Source organism: Pectinophora gossypiella, chromosome 5, assembly GCF_024362695.1.
Source record: "Pectinophora gossypiella chromosome 5, ilPecGoss1.1, whole genome shotgun sequence".
Lineage (NCBI taxonomy): Eukaryota > Metazoa > Arthropoda > Insecta > Lepidoptera > Gelechiidae > Pectinophora > Pectinophora gossypiella.
In genome coordinates, this window is record NC_065408.1 from 15,187,591 (window position 1) to 15,200,755 (window position 13,165).

The 13,165-nt window shown below is 37.0% G+C and overlaps 1 protein-coding gene across 2 annotated transcripts in view; it reads left to right on the plus strand.

Moving 5' to 3' along the window:
• The first annotated feature begins 5,686 nt into the window (after nt 1–5,686).
• The window catches only part of LOC126367066 (uncharacterized), a 166,472-nt gene continuing 158,993 nt past the window's right edge, over nt 5,687–13,165 (plus strand). For both annotated transcript variants that reach the window (XM_050010461.1, XM_050010460.1), the window contains exon 1: nt 5,687–5,860. The gene's annotated coding sequence lies outside the window, so the exon portion shown is untranslated. The remainder of the gene's footprint in view (nt 5,861–13,165) is intronic.

A 13,165-nucleotide genomic window follows, 5' to 3' on the forward strand; every position in this document is an offset into this window, starting at 1 on the left:
ACTCCGACATTGAGGGAGTGCCACAACGCTGATTTTCAGCTGTGCCCCAATAACGTCAATGTGTAGTGTGTGTAAAACGAGGTGTTTGTATGAAGTGTCCGGGGTGTTTCAATCAACCGGGTCCGGCCAAGTAGTTAATGGCATCAGCGGCAACCGGGGCAATCAGACATCCCTAATAATCCTAATTTTTATTCTACATCGTAATGCATAGAATAAAGAATAATAGGGACTACATTTTTTTTATTATAATTTTATTTTTTTATTATGAACTATAGTGGGATCATATTGCCTAATAATAATAATAATAATGAACTATAGTTACCACCGGGTTAAGTAGGGGCTCGTATGGAACATTGCGGACCCACCATACCACTAGCCCTACCCCTGGTAGTAGGGTGGGTCCCAAACCATACCACCATCATGCCATCAAGTAATAGTGTTGTTATTAAAAATTAAAACATGGCATTGAATTCCTTTTGAATTGATCCTGACTTATTTAGTCATGTAATAAAATATAATTTTAATCTTTTGTGTGAATTTGAAAAAAAGCAAAATTGTTCGAATTTCGACCAATTACATTTAATAGATCGATTGCACTGTTGAGTCAATAATTGGGATGACGACTCATGGGAGCCAATGAAATATTTTACTCAATTCTCGCCACTGAATAATTTCGTTTCAATAAGCGACACTGACTACTTGTTTACTTCTGTATTTATTTATTTGATGGACAGTAGTAAATATACGTAAAATGTAGAACATGCACAGAGTTGCCTTCGTTTCACCTTCTTATTTCATGGATATCGGACATATGTATCTTTATTTATTTGTACACAATGAAACAGACACAAGAAACATACAAAGAAAACAGATAGTACAGGCAAGCTTATCTCTAAACAAAGAGATTTCTTTTGTTTTGGGTATAAATGATGACCCTTCTTATTACACCCGACACATTTTCCACCCATTATTATTCTGATCAAAATAAAGAGAAGCAATATAGATAGCATCATAATTGTATATCTGATCCTTATATCAAGCAACAATTATTTTTATATAGTACCCATGCCTCTGATATTACATTACATTTTTGAATAATTATGTAGGTAGGTACCAGAGCAATGATACAACAAAATATAGTACAGATATTATTTAATTAGGTACCTATAAAAATATAATAAAATCCTATGAAGAGGTTTTCTTTCACTTGATACCTATGCATAATCCAATCAATAAAAGGGTAATAAAATAATACAAAATACTTTGATTTTATTTAAGAATGATGCTAGAATTAAGTGAGCAATTTCAAAGAACAAGTAGATAATAATAAATATGAAAAAGGAACGTTTACTTATGAAAAATAGTGTAATGTGAAAAGCGCCATCTAGTGTCGAGTAGCAAAACTAAGTGCTTCATGCAACATTACCAACGTGTTACAGATACTTCTAAATATTATAGATGGCAGCACGGTATGCCATTAGGAGCGAAAAAATCTAAGTCTATGGCAAAGAATAACCTACCCATTTATATACTGTCATGTCCTACCAAAAGTTCGGCAATCGACCGTTTGGTTAACGTGACTTATTTTTTCCCGCATATGGCATTAACTACTTGGTCGGACAAATAGGGGGAAGAGCAAGCTACCTACTGCATTTGAGCACATAGGAAATAATTATTTATTTATTTATAAAGGTACATACAACATTACAGTGTGGCCCAATGCGCAGTATGACGAGAAAACAATATAAAAACTAATACATAAAAAATAAACAATGAATGAAAAACAAACAGAAAAATAAGACTATAAATAACATGAAAAACATTAAAGCTATCACATAAAAATAAAAATAATAATAGAAAATACAAAACAGTGAATCATTAATAAATTTTCTTCATTAATAATAATATTAACGCCTTCCAATAGTGCAAATACTGTGCCCCAGCGGGGCATCACAATGTACCTACCATATCCTATATACCACCTATGTAAAACTGTGACTTGCAAATGATTATGGTTACTATTAACTTTATTGCACAACCGTACTACTTTACAATATTAATTACGTTGAAAATGTAGACACAATATCACCATACAAATAAAAACAGTGACAGTAAAACAAGGGTCCCCATACTATACAAAGTTTTCAAGGAGCCCACAGGACTCCGACTAAACAATAAGTGAATACATAATCTTCTACTTATAAATAAATACTTTTAAGGATACGAATACATTTAAAAACTGTAAACTACGTAAGTTTGGCATCAACAATTTAGATGCTTTTACAGCTTAAAATAATATTTAGACTGTAAATAACAGTATTTATATACCTGAAAGTATGTAATTATTATGTAGAATAACATAAAAACATAAAAAGCCTATATACGTCCCACTGCTGGGCACAGAAGAATATTGCGCTCTAATGCATTATTGTAATTATGTCTTAATTTGTAATTTTTTGATAAAGTAATATTTATGTTGTAAATAACAGTATTTATATAATTGAAAGTATGTATTATGTAGAATATTGCGCTCTGAAAATATTATTGTAAAATGTATGTCATTATTTGACATTGTTGTAAAAAAAGCTGTGCAACCTGAAAATTTGGTGGTACTCAATTAATTATGTAACATCTGTTTGTTTGTACACAAATAAAATATCAGGGTCTTTACCCAAACTACACCTATCTACCAAGGCGCCAGAAATCAACAAGTATTTATAAATAGGCGCCTACCTCAACAACAGTGCTACTTGAGAAGTTTCTCAAGTGCTCGACGAATTTATTATCGGTTGTCGCCTGTGACGTCATCTCGCGACATTGGACCGAAATCTATGTTGATATTATTTGTCATGCATCCGTTGTGTGTATGCGGCCCTAGTATAAGCGTCAAGTATGAGCAGATTGTGGTCCAAGTAAACTCAAAAAGCGTTTTGGTAATGTTTTGCGTATCCAGTACAATAATATTCATATTCATTTATTCGTAATAGTTCATATCACATTTCATATATTACTAGTACAATAATTAAGTACAATACATTATAAAGAAGTCAGTCTTGAATATAAAAAAAAATGTAATAAAAGAAATAAACTCGTTTTAACTACAGAATGTATGCTCAAGAAGCCAGCGTTCGTGGTCCAGTGGTTTAGCGTTGGGCTCACGATCCGGAGGTCCCGGGTTCGATACCCGGTGGGGACATACAAAAATTACTTTGCGGTCCCTAGTTTGGTTAGGACAATACTGGCTAATCACCAGATTGTCCGAAAGTAAGATGATCCGTGCTTCGGAAGGCACGTATAGCCGTTGATCCCGATTACTACTTACTGATGTATATAAGTAGTCGTTTCGTGAGCTATGTTAGGGGCCTTTGGCGGCTCAATAGTAACCCTGACACCAGGGTGGATGAAGTTGGTACTCCACCCCACAACCCACACGATAGAAGTTACGATAGTTTTCCAATGTAAGTTTTACCAATTACTATTAATTATTTTATTTTGTACTGTTGATAAATGATTGTATGTTTTGTTTGTAGGCAATAAAGTATATGTCACATTAACTTTTTTGACAAATTGAACTGTAAGTCTCACTAAGTGTCAAATATTATCAAATATTATAGTGCGACCTAAAATGGGTCTATTGCTCATGACTGTACTTATAATTAGGTACCCGCTTATGCTTCTCGCTTACACTTTACCTCATTTTTTCTACAGTACGGCGAATTCAAAGCGGCATTATAAATAAAGCTCTTATTTTTAAATTTCAATATTATTGATACTCAGATTGCATCCGTCGCGCTGCTTTACTCATTGATTATTTTGGTCCACATCATCACAGGGTCCACTTACGTAACGTGAAGCTTTGTCAGGTCCATACAGGTCTGGGGGGCTACCGGCTAAGACGAAGCCGATTCAGATTGGAGCAAATCGAACATCGATACTGTATTCTGTCCGTGTGTCCATTCTGTAAATCCTAACATAGGAAATCGTACACTGGCCCCTGCGATACAAGCTGAGCTTAGTGCAGGGACCGCCGCATAACTAAAGTAATTGGTCATGATTATAGTTGTCTGTATTTTTTTATTAATGTAAAATTGTAATACTATGTTCAATAAAGATTATTATTATTATTATTTTTTATCTTTAAGATTCTCAATATTTTTAAGAAATATTGGTGTACTAATGAAATACACGGGCCTAGGCCAAGTGTATTTCAGTTTCAATGTCTGGTTCAGTCAAAGTTTGGTCGACGTCTGTTGGAGTAGCGATAGGTATATTTGGCTGAATCTGTAAATTTGGAGGTTGAATGTCGGTTTGTAAAAATTTTCTAACAATTCTGCAGGTATTTAATATAACAGCTTTTTGCATTAAGGCATAAGAGAGTGGCGGCAAGGATAGCGTGCTTATGGGTGTCCACAAAAAAATAAGTTTTCATCTCGAGCTCCTCCGTGCTTCGGAAGGCACGTTTAGCCGTTGGTCCCGGCTGCATTAGCAGTCGTTAATAACCATCAATCCGCACTGGGCCCGCGTGATGGTTTAAGGCCCGATCTCCCTATCCATCCATAGGGAAGGCCCGTGCTCCAGCAGTGGAGACGTTAATGGGCTGATGATGATGATGATGATGATCCAGGTAAAAAATGTGGTCTCAATTTTTACCTTCAATGAAAGTAAGACGACGATATTATCTCGATGGATTACGTTGGCCACCACATGGCCGGACAAATGGGGCGCGCTGAGGGTTTACTGTAAGTTAATATTTACAGTTGGCCACGTAGATCGTAGTTATCAGCATCCTTCAGTAGGACCGTGTCATAACGTTTTCACTATCAGTTAGGTACTTATTAGATTACGCGCACTGATCCACATTCCTGTCCCGTTGCATAATCATCGTGTTCTCATTATTTACACATACCTACATAAACTCACGCCTATACTCCCCAATGGAGTGGACAGAGCCTCACGTAAGTAGAGCAGCAGCCATGTTGAAGGTAAATAGAAATAGATAGGTACGGTCACGAGCATTAATATGTATACAATTTGGTACCATGTCACATTAACTTTTGTGACAAATTGAATTGTAAGTCTCACTAAATGTCAAATATGTTAGTGCGACAGAGTCCTAAAGTGGGTACATTATATTGCTCATGACTGTACTTACGTAATTCATGAATTATAATAATAATTTAGAACTGTTTATTATCTAATCAGTACTTAGGCTTAAGATCTTTTAAGAGTTCCGTTTTCCTGGTAAGGTTAATAAAAATAAGCTATGAACATCTTGTAAATGGTTACGTACGCAAATGGTTAAAAAAAATCTTGCAGTTACAAAAATACATACGTATTATGGATTGTGTGACGTTATTACGATTTGTTTTGCTTATAAATAAAACCAAAAATAAAACACGAAATTTTCTAGTCCTTGCAAAACAAAAATGTAGACAAATAGGTACGTAAGTAGGTACATAAGTCATGTGGCAAATTAGGTACCTAACCTATCTACTACACTACCTAAAATAATTACGAAAAAAATGCCACTGGAGTATTGTTAAAACTGTGTTCTATCAGCTCTATAGCGCACTAACAAGCTCTAGAACTAGCTGAAAGTATCGAGAGAAGAAAAATTAAGATAATATGACAACGCAACGCAAACCTGAAGAGAAAATTCGCCGCTAGTCGCCAGTGTCTACCTATCGCTTGCCAAGGAAGCACGCGCCGCGCGCCCGCGAACCGAAACGTGCACTAAAACACCCTTTTAAAAAAAACATAAATTAAAAAGTTCTCCTCCTTACATCTCCCTCCAGTTTTGAAATTTCGAATAGTTTTTTTTTCTGTGGTTTGTGTTGTGAGTGTGGCCACGTGACGAAAGGTAAATATGCCGGCTTATCGGTAGGATGTAACCACATATAGTTTTGCAATTGTTTTTAGAGGTAAGGTAAGATAAGGTGACCTTAAAATGTAACTTCGGATATTTTTCAAGGGATCTCGTTCAACTGAAACTTAATAATTAGTAGTTAGGTACGTACTTACATGTATACGTATTTTGAAGAGCTTTAAGGTGATATTCTTTTGTTAAACGGTCACATTTTACCCGAAAATTTTACCTAAATTACACCTAAAATGATTTTTATGTCAAATAAAACCTATGAATTACATTACGTATACGTATTATTGATTTTCTTTTTACTTTTTATTTCATCGAACACATAAGCGGTGATAAGAATGGTACTAAACTTAATTACCATTTTAACCTAATTAGAAGTTGGGGACTGCATACTTACTATCTTGACTAATTATTTCTTTTCATGTCACTGTAGGGCTTAGAAGTAAACAGATAAAGTTCTGATTACAGTGAATAATGTGACACCTGTTGACGTAGCGTTTGATCATAACATTTTTCTTCACACCGTTAACAATTTTCCTCTATTTTTTATTTTTTGTCTTTTTCTTTTTGCTATCACAGTTGTTAAGGTCGATCATCCTGTACGACACTTTACTGGTTTTACAATCTGGTATAATATCTTTACACTATTAGATGCTATGCTCTATTATGATCGTTACCTGTTGTGCTCGTCTTTTAAATAAATAAATAAATTTTCTTTTTTTACTATTTACGACGTCCCACTGTTTGGCGAATAATACTTTTACGGGTTAGAGTGGGGTAGTATTAGTCCACCACGCTGAAAACTCCTTAAATTGTCCCAAATGAGAATCGAAAATAAAAAAATATAATTTTGAATTTGTTTTTTTTTTGTTTTTTTTTTATCATTTAGTTTTGATGGTTGCTCTTTGCATTCCACCACAACTAACGTTTATTTTTTTTTTGACGCGACTCTTCGTAGTTTTGCCGCATATGGTATGAACTACCTACTTGTCCGGAACTAAATAATTAAAGTTTATGTAATGTGAAAATAAATTATGCCTATAGGTTTCTGCCTACTTATAGATTTATTTGGTAGGAAAATAAATAAGTAGGTACCTAAAAGAAAATAAAAAATGAAAAAAAAAATAAGAATAATTAATTAAAAAATAATTATTTATTATTATGAATATAATATAAATATAAAATATGAATATTATTATTAATTAATTTTTATTATTTATTATTATGAATTAATGATTAATTCTTCTTCTTCTTCTAATTCTTTTATCCCCTGTTGGGGTGTAGGGCTCGAATAGCAGATTTCCACTCCTCGCGATCTTTTGCAGCCTCTGTAGCTTGCTCCCATGACATGCCGAGAGTTTTTAACTCTCGGTCAACTGAACGTCGCCAGGTCTCTTTGGGCCGCCCCCTTTTGGGTTTTCCACGCGCAAAACTGTATATTGCAAAAAAAAATACAGCTACTTACAATATTATATGTACGGTCACGAGCATTAATATATGTATACACTTTGGTACCATGTCACATTAACTTTTTTAACAAATTGAACTGTAAGTCTCACTAAATGTCAAATATGTTAGTGCGACAGAGTCCTAAAGTGGGTACATTATATTGCTCATGACTGAACCTATTTTACTAAGACACTAAGATTCAACCTAAAAACTGAATGACCCGGAATTCATCATGATTTTTTTGCAAAAATATTAACTCTGAACAAACCGAAGCATTGAAAAATTAAACAAAGGTATTAACCTGTAACGAGAAGAAGTAAACTTAATTCAGCCCAGAACCACAATAAACGGTAGCTTTCTAGTAACAGTGGTCATAAAACCTAGGTACCAGTTGATTGACCTATATAATATAAGAACATTACTGTGTTGCTATGAAATTTACAGTGTACAGTCATGACCAAAATAATATACCCACTTTAGGACTCTGTCGCACTAACATATTTGACATTTAGTGAGACTTACAGTTCAATTTGTCAAAAAAGTTAATGTGACATAGTACCAAAGTGTATATATATATTAATGCTCGTGACCGTACAATCAAAATCAAAATATACGTTGGGACGTATATAGGCTGTTTATGTTTTGTTGCTGGGCACAGGCCTCCTCTCAATCAATTGAGGGTTGGTATAGAGCATACCATGCTGCTCCACTGCGGGTTGGTAGAGGTGTTTTACTGCACAATTTAACCCATTTAAAATACAAATTATACGTAATAGGCTAGTTTCCAACTAGTCAAATCAGTTACTTTTTACCTAAACGTCAAAACACGAAATTACTATGGAATTTGTATGAAAAAGCACCCTGTGTCGTCATCGAAAAACGTGGCAAAATGTCGCACATATTTATTATTAAGTACATTTTTCTTTATTAAAATTCATAAATAAAAAAATCATAATTAAATAGAAAAAATAAAACTTTTTTGCCACCTTTAGATCTGTCAATAATCAGAATTTAATAATTTCTCTTGAACCTAGGAAACTACCCAATTATACGTACTATGATTTTACACAGGTTTTGTCATTACGAAAACCAGTCGCGGAGCCAGGGTCGAGATCGGAAACAGGTCGTGGAATTTAAATAAAAATAAGACGAACTTTGCCGAAATCCCAGACGGTACATATCCACATAACTATAACGGTAAATATCGCCAAACACGACTGTAAGACTGCCTACAAGGCCGGCATTAAAAGTTGGTTTTAAAAAACTTACACATACACACATAAAGTCACGCCTGTTTCCCGTTGGGGTAAGCAGAAACCACGGAATTCCACTTACTACTAATTCCACTTTCGCTTCTACCACTCTCGTCAAAGACTTCATGCATGCTCGCTGGTTGACAGTAGTCTTGACCATGATAAAACCATGCCTATTTCCCACCAGGGTAAGCATCTGATTTTCACTGAACCCTGGCCTTTTTGGTGAGCTACGACACCCATATACCTTTATGTTTTCCAACTAAATATTAATGTGTATATATTTTAATGTTATAAATGTATATATGTGTGTCGTAGGTTTTACCTGAATGAACTTTTTTTTTTCTTCGATCCTGACACACATCTCTTGCTTCCTCCACATTCATCAAACGTTTCATACACTCACGCCGGTTCATAGTAGATCGTACTGAAACTTTTCTAAGGACATCTCCAATTTGGTCAATGTACGTCCTTCTAGGTCTTCCTCTGCCAGCCCTACCACCAACCTTCGCTTTATATACTGCTTTCGTAATCCTATTCCTAGGACTTACATTGACCAAATTGGAGATGTCCTTAGAAAAAGTTTAATACGATCTACTCTGAACCGGCGTGCGTGTATGAAGCGATTGATGAATGTGGAGGAAGCATGAGAAGTGTGTCAGGAACGAAGCAAATGGATTTCTATAGTCTCTGCTTACCCCTTTGGGAAATAGGCGTGAGTTTACGTATGTATGTATGTAATTCTATTATCCTTCATCCGCTCTACGTGTCCGAACCAACTTAACATTCCTTTCTCAATCTTAGTCACTATAGGTATCGTCCAAATAATGAGTTTTCTTATAAACTGTGATAAGCAAAGTTCTTTGACTTGGTAAGTACCACAGTTTTTCACGTATGAAATATCTAAGGGGCTCTCGAGCGTGACAATGAATGACTCAACGTAGTCAATGTACTATTACTTGATGTTGCAGCGAATAATACAATGTTTTATCTATATTGACACTTGATATGCGTGATAATTAATTTCTAGTAAAGACTTTCGCTTCAGTATGGCCTGAAAACCAGCTAATTAATAAATATTAATACATTAATGTACGTCCTTCTAGGTCTTCCTTCCTTCGCTTTCGTAATCGTAATAAATTTGTACAAACTATTCTGACCGGCGGCGTGCGCGTATGAAACGATTGATGAATGTGGAGGATACAAGAGAAGTATACCAGGAAACTCAGGAACGAAGCAAATAATAATATAATTTCAGTCTCTACTTACCCTGGTGGGAAATAGGCGTTTATGAAAGTATTATATTACTATTAAAAAGCTTTACATTTATCTGAATTGGTGTTAGGTGGAGGAGCTCGGTGGCGCAGCGGTAAACGCGCTCGGTCTGCGATTGTTAAAGTTAAGCAACTTTCGCAAAGGTCGGTCATAGGATGGGTGACCACAAAAAAAAAGTTTTCATCTCGAGCTCCTCCGTGCTTCGGAAAGCACGTTAAGCCGTTGGTCCCGGCTGCATTAGCAGTCGTTAATAACCATCAATCCGCACTGGGCCCGCGTGATGGTATAAGGCCCGATCTCCTTATCCATCCATAGGGAAGGCCCGTGCCCCAGCAGTGGGGACGTTAATGGGCTGATGATGATAATGGTGATGATGGTATTAAAAAGACGCCATACGGGCATCGCCACTCCGTTGCGATGTCGACGCAATCAGTATTTAGAACGAAACTCCGACAACGCAATATCGTGTGGCACGTCACCTATACTTATACCTTACTTTTCTACTGGAGAAAAAAAAATAACGCCTTCAGGTGCCTACCGGTATCCTGAGCAAGAATCCTCGAATATGATGGACTATATTATCGGCGATAGCTCAGCCAAAAATAGCCGTAACATTTCGATAAGATCTAAACTCGTATACGAATTTGCATCTTACATCTATGGCTTATATATCTGTTCAGTCTAGACGCCTTGACATATCACATGGCCGGAACGAATTAGCATGAATGAATTTGTAACGAACAGTTCTAGGACGCCAGCGCGACTTCTATTGATGATGCTCGCTGTGTTATACCACTTTAAGGAACGTGTGTATATTTATGTAAAGTCATGGATTAAGGAATAATACTTCGTATAGAACGGCAACTCTCCGCTCCGCACCAGCGTCGGAGCTAGGTTTACCTCACCCCCTAGAACATAGTTTAGACTTGAATCGAATGACGTCAGACGTCACACACACAGATGCGCGTGTATAATAACGCCAATGTGTGGTGTCTGTGTAAAATGAGGTTGTTTGTATGAAGTGTCTGAGGTATGCCCCGGTATCGGACTTGCACAAATCAATTATTAATTTATCTTAAGAGCTTATTTCTTATTCCCAATGAGGTGTGGATGCTTAGTTCATCTTGCGATGGATGTATCTCTGACTACCCTATTGGGATGTAGTCGAGAACTTATGTTATGCTTCATCATCATCAGCCCATTAACGTCCCTACTGCTGGGGCACGGGCCTTCCCTATGGATGGATAAGGAGATCGGACCTTAAACCATCACGCGGGCCCAGTGCGGATTGGTGGTTATTAACGACTGCTAATGCAGCCGGCTAACGGCTTAACGTGCCTTCCGAAGCACGGAGGAGCTCGAGGTGAAAAGTTTTTTTTGTGGTCACCCATCCTATTACCGGCCTTTGCGAAAGTTGCTTAACTTCAACAATCGCAGACCGAGCGCGTTTACCGCTACGCCACCGAGCTCCTCATGTTATGCTTATATAAGTGCAAATTTCATTGACACAGTCAGCTCGACCAGTAGACGGCGATACGGCTCGCTACCTATGACGTAGGTCTACCAAAAGCTCGGTGAGGTGTGGGTATTTAGTTCATGTTGCGATGGATAGGTATACCTCTGACTACCCCAATTAGGATATAGTCGTGAACTTATGTTATGTTTGATAATCAATCAATCTTCAATCTATCAGCAATCAATCTCTATCAACAATCAGTCAATTTCAATCTTTTTTTGCATTGAGGTGTTACGTAACGTATTACAATCTCTAAAGTTGATTTCCTTCAGGTGACTGGTTACTGGCCACCCCTACAGAGACGCCTGGCGTGACTCACGCCTGTCTGCCTGTCCAATTGATCCACCGTACTCTAATCCAATAAATAATCAGTACGAAATTGCCATAAATCGACCAATTTAGTTATGACAAGTGTCCAATCCAATCAGACTGTCGCATTGTTCCTATACTGTCGGTTAGTGTGAAATTGATTTATATTACTATTGTTGATCCGTGAAATATTCTTCCTACGAACTATAGACCCACACAATCGATTTTGAATAGATTTATTAATAAAAGAAGAGAGATGTTGGTAGCGTTGGTACCAACCAGAAAGGATTTCAAACCCGTTACTGGGGGGTTAAAAAAGCCATATCGAAGCAATTCATCTAAAAAAAGCAATATTGCTATTACTGGCGGACCTAGGACGGGGGGTAATCAGCCAAGACGGAACCTCTCTCTGACTCTGGCTGGCAGCTCCGGATCTATAGGGGAGTAACTGGATTGGGGCACGCCCGCCCTGTTGCACCTCTTAGCGGCGACGTAAAACTCATACATTTAACACTTTCAAGGACAGAACGTCTAATGACGTTCCGATTCCAAGGTGTCTTACTATTATGAACCATCAATGACCCATGATCTCTGCCCGTGAAAGGGTTAATGGGTGTCCGTAAACGACACTTTTAAAAGATTTAATTAGGTTGATGGTTGCGATGATTGCGAGTGTGGAGTATCACCACAAACTATGGCTCACCTTTTGTGCTGTCCTAAGTGCCCTAACACCCGCATTATTGAAGACCTTTACGAAGCCACTGACAATGCCGTAAGCGTGGCCAATTATTGGTCAGCAAAAATTTAGTATCGATCGCCATCGACTCGCAAAGAAGAAGAAGGTATATTTCGGTGGCCGTAAACTAATCCAAAAAACTGTATCTTGAGGGGCGCCACTGTGATGTCTTGCGCCACCTAGGGCCGCCACTGTTTGCTATTTGACATTTGCGCATATAAAACGTGCGCAATGTTAACAAATGTCAAATAGCAACATTGGATTTTTAGATGAACTGCTTCGATGTGGCGTTCCCCCCCCCCCCCCTGTGCTTACTGAAGAAAGCGGATGATAAAATGTTAAAGCGGGAATTACTTTTTATCTCGCAACAACAAGATAATCTCAATGGCATTAAACAAGTTATTATGTCAGCAAGATTACGTTTTATCGCAGTTACAGTACTGAATATTATGCGTATTGGTTGTACTTATATCTCCTTTGTTTAAAACGGCCCATGAGTGGCCAGAGTTTAAAATAAAAAGTTGTACTTGTGTTAACGTTAGAAAGACACAATTCCTCTGTCGGTTTTTACGACATGCCCGGGGAATATGCAGCTTTTTATTCAGGTAATAATAAATCATTCAATTCCTTATCCGTTCAGTTGAAGAATTACAAGTGCCAAAATCCTCAGCGTACGCACTTAACCCGTAGACGGACTTCCCCCAATCGACAAGTCAAAATTCAAAAATAAGTATTTATTTTTCAAAATTGGC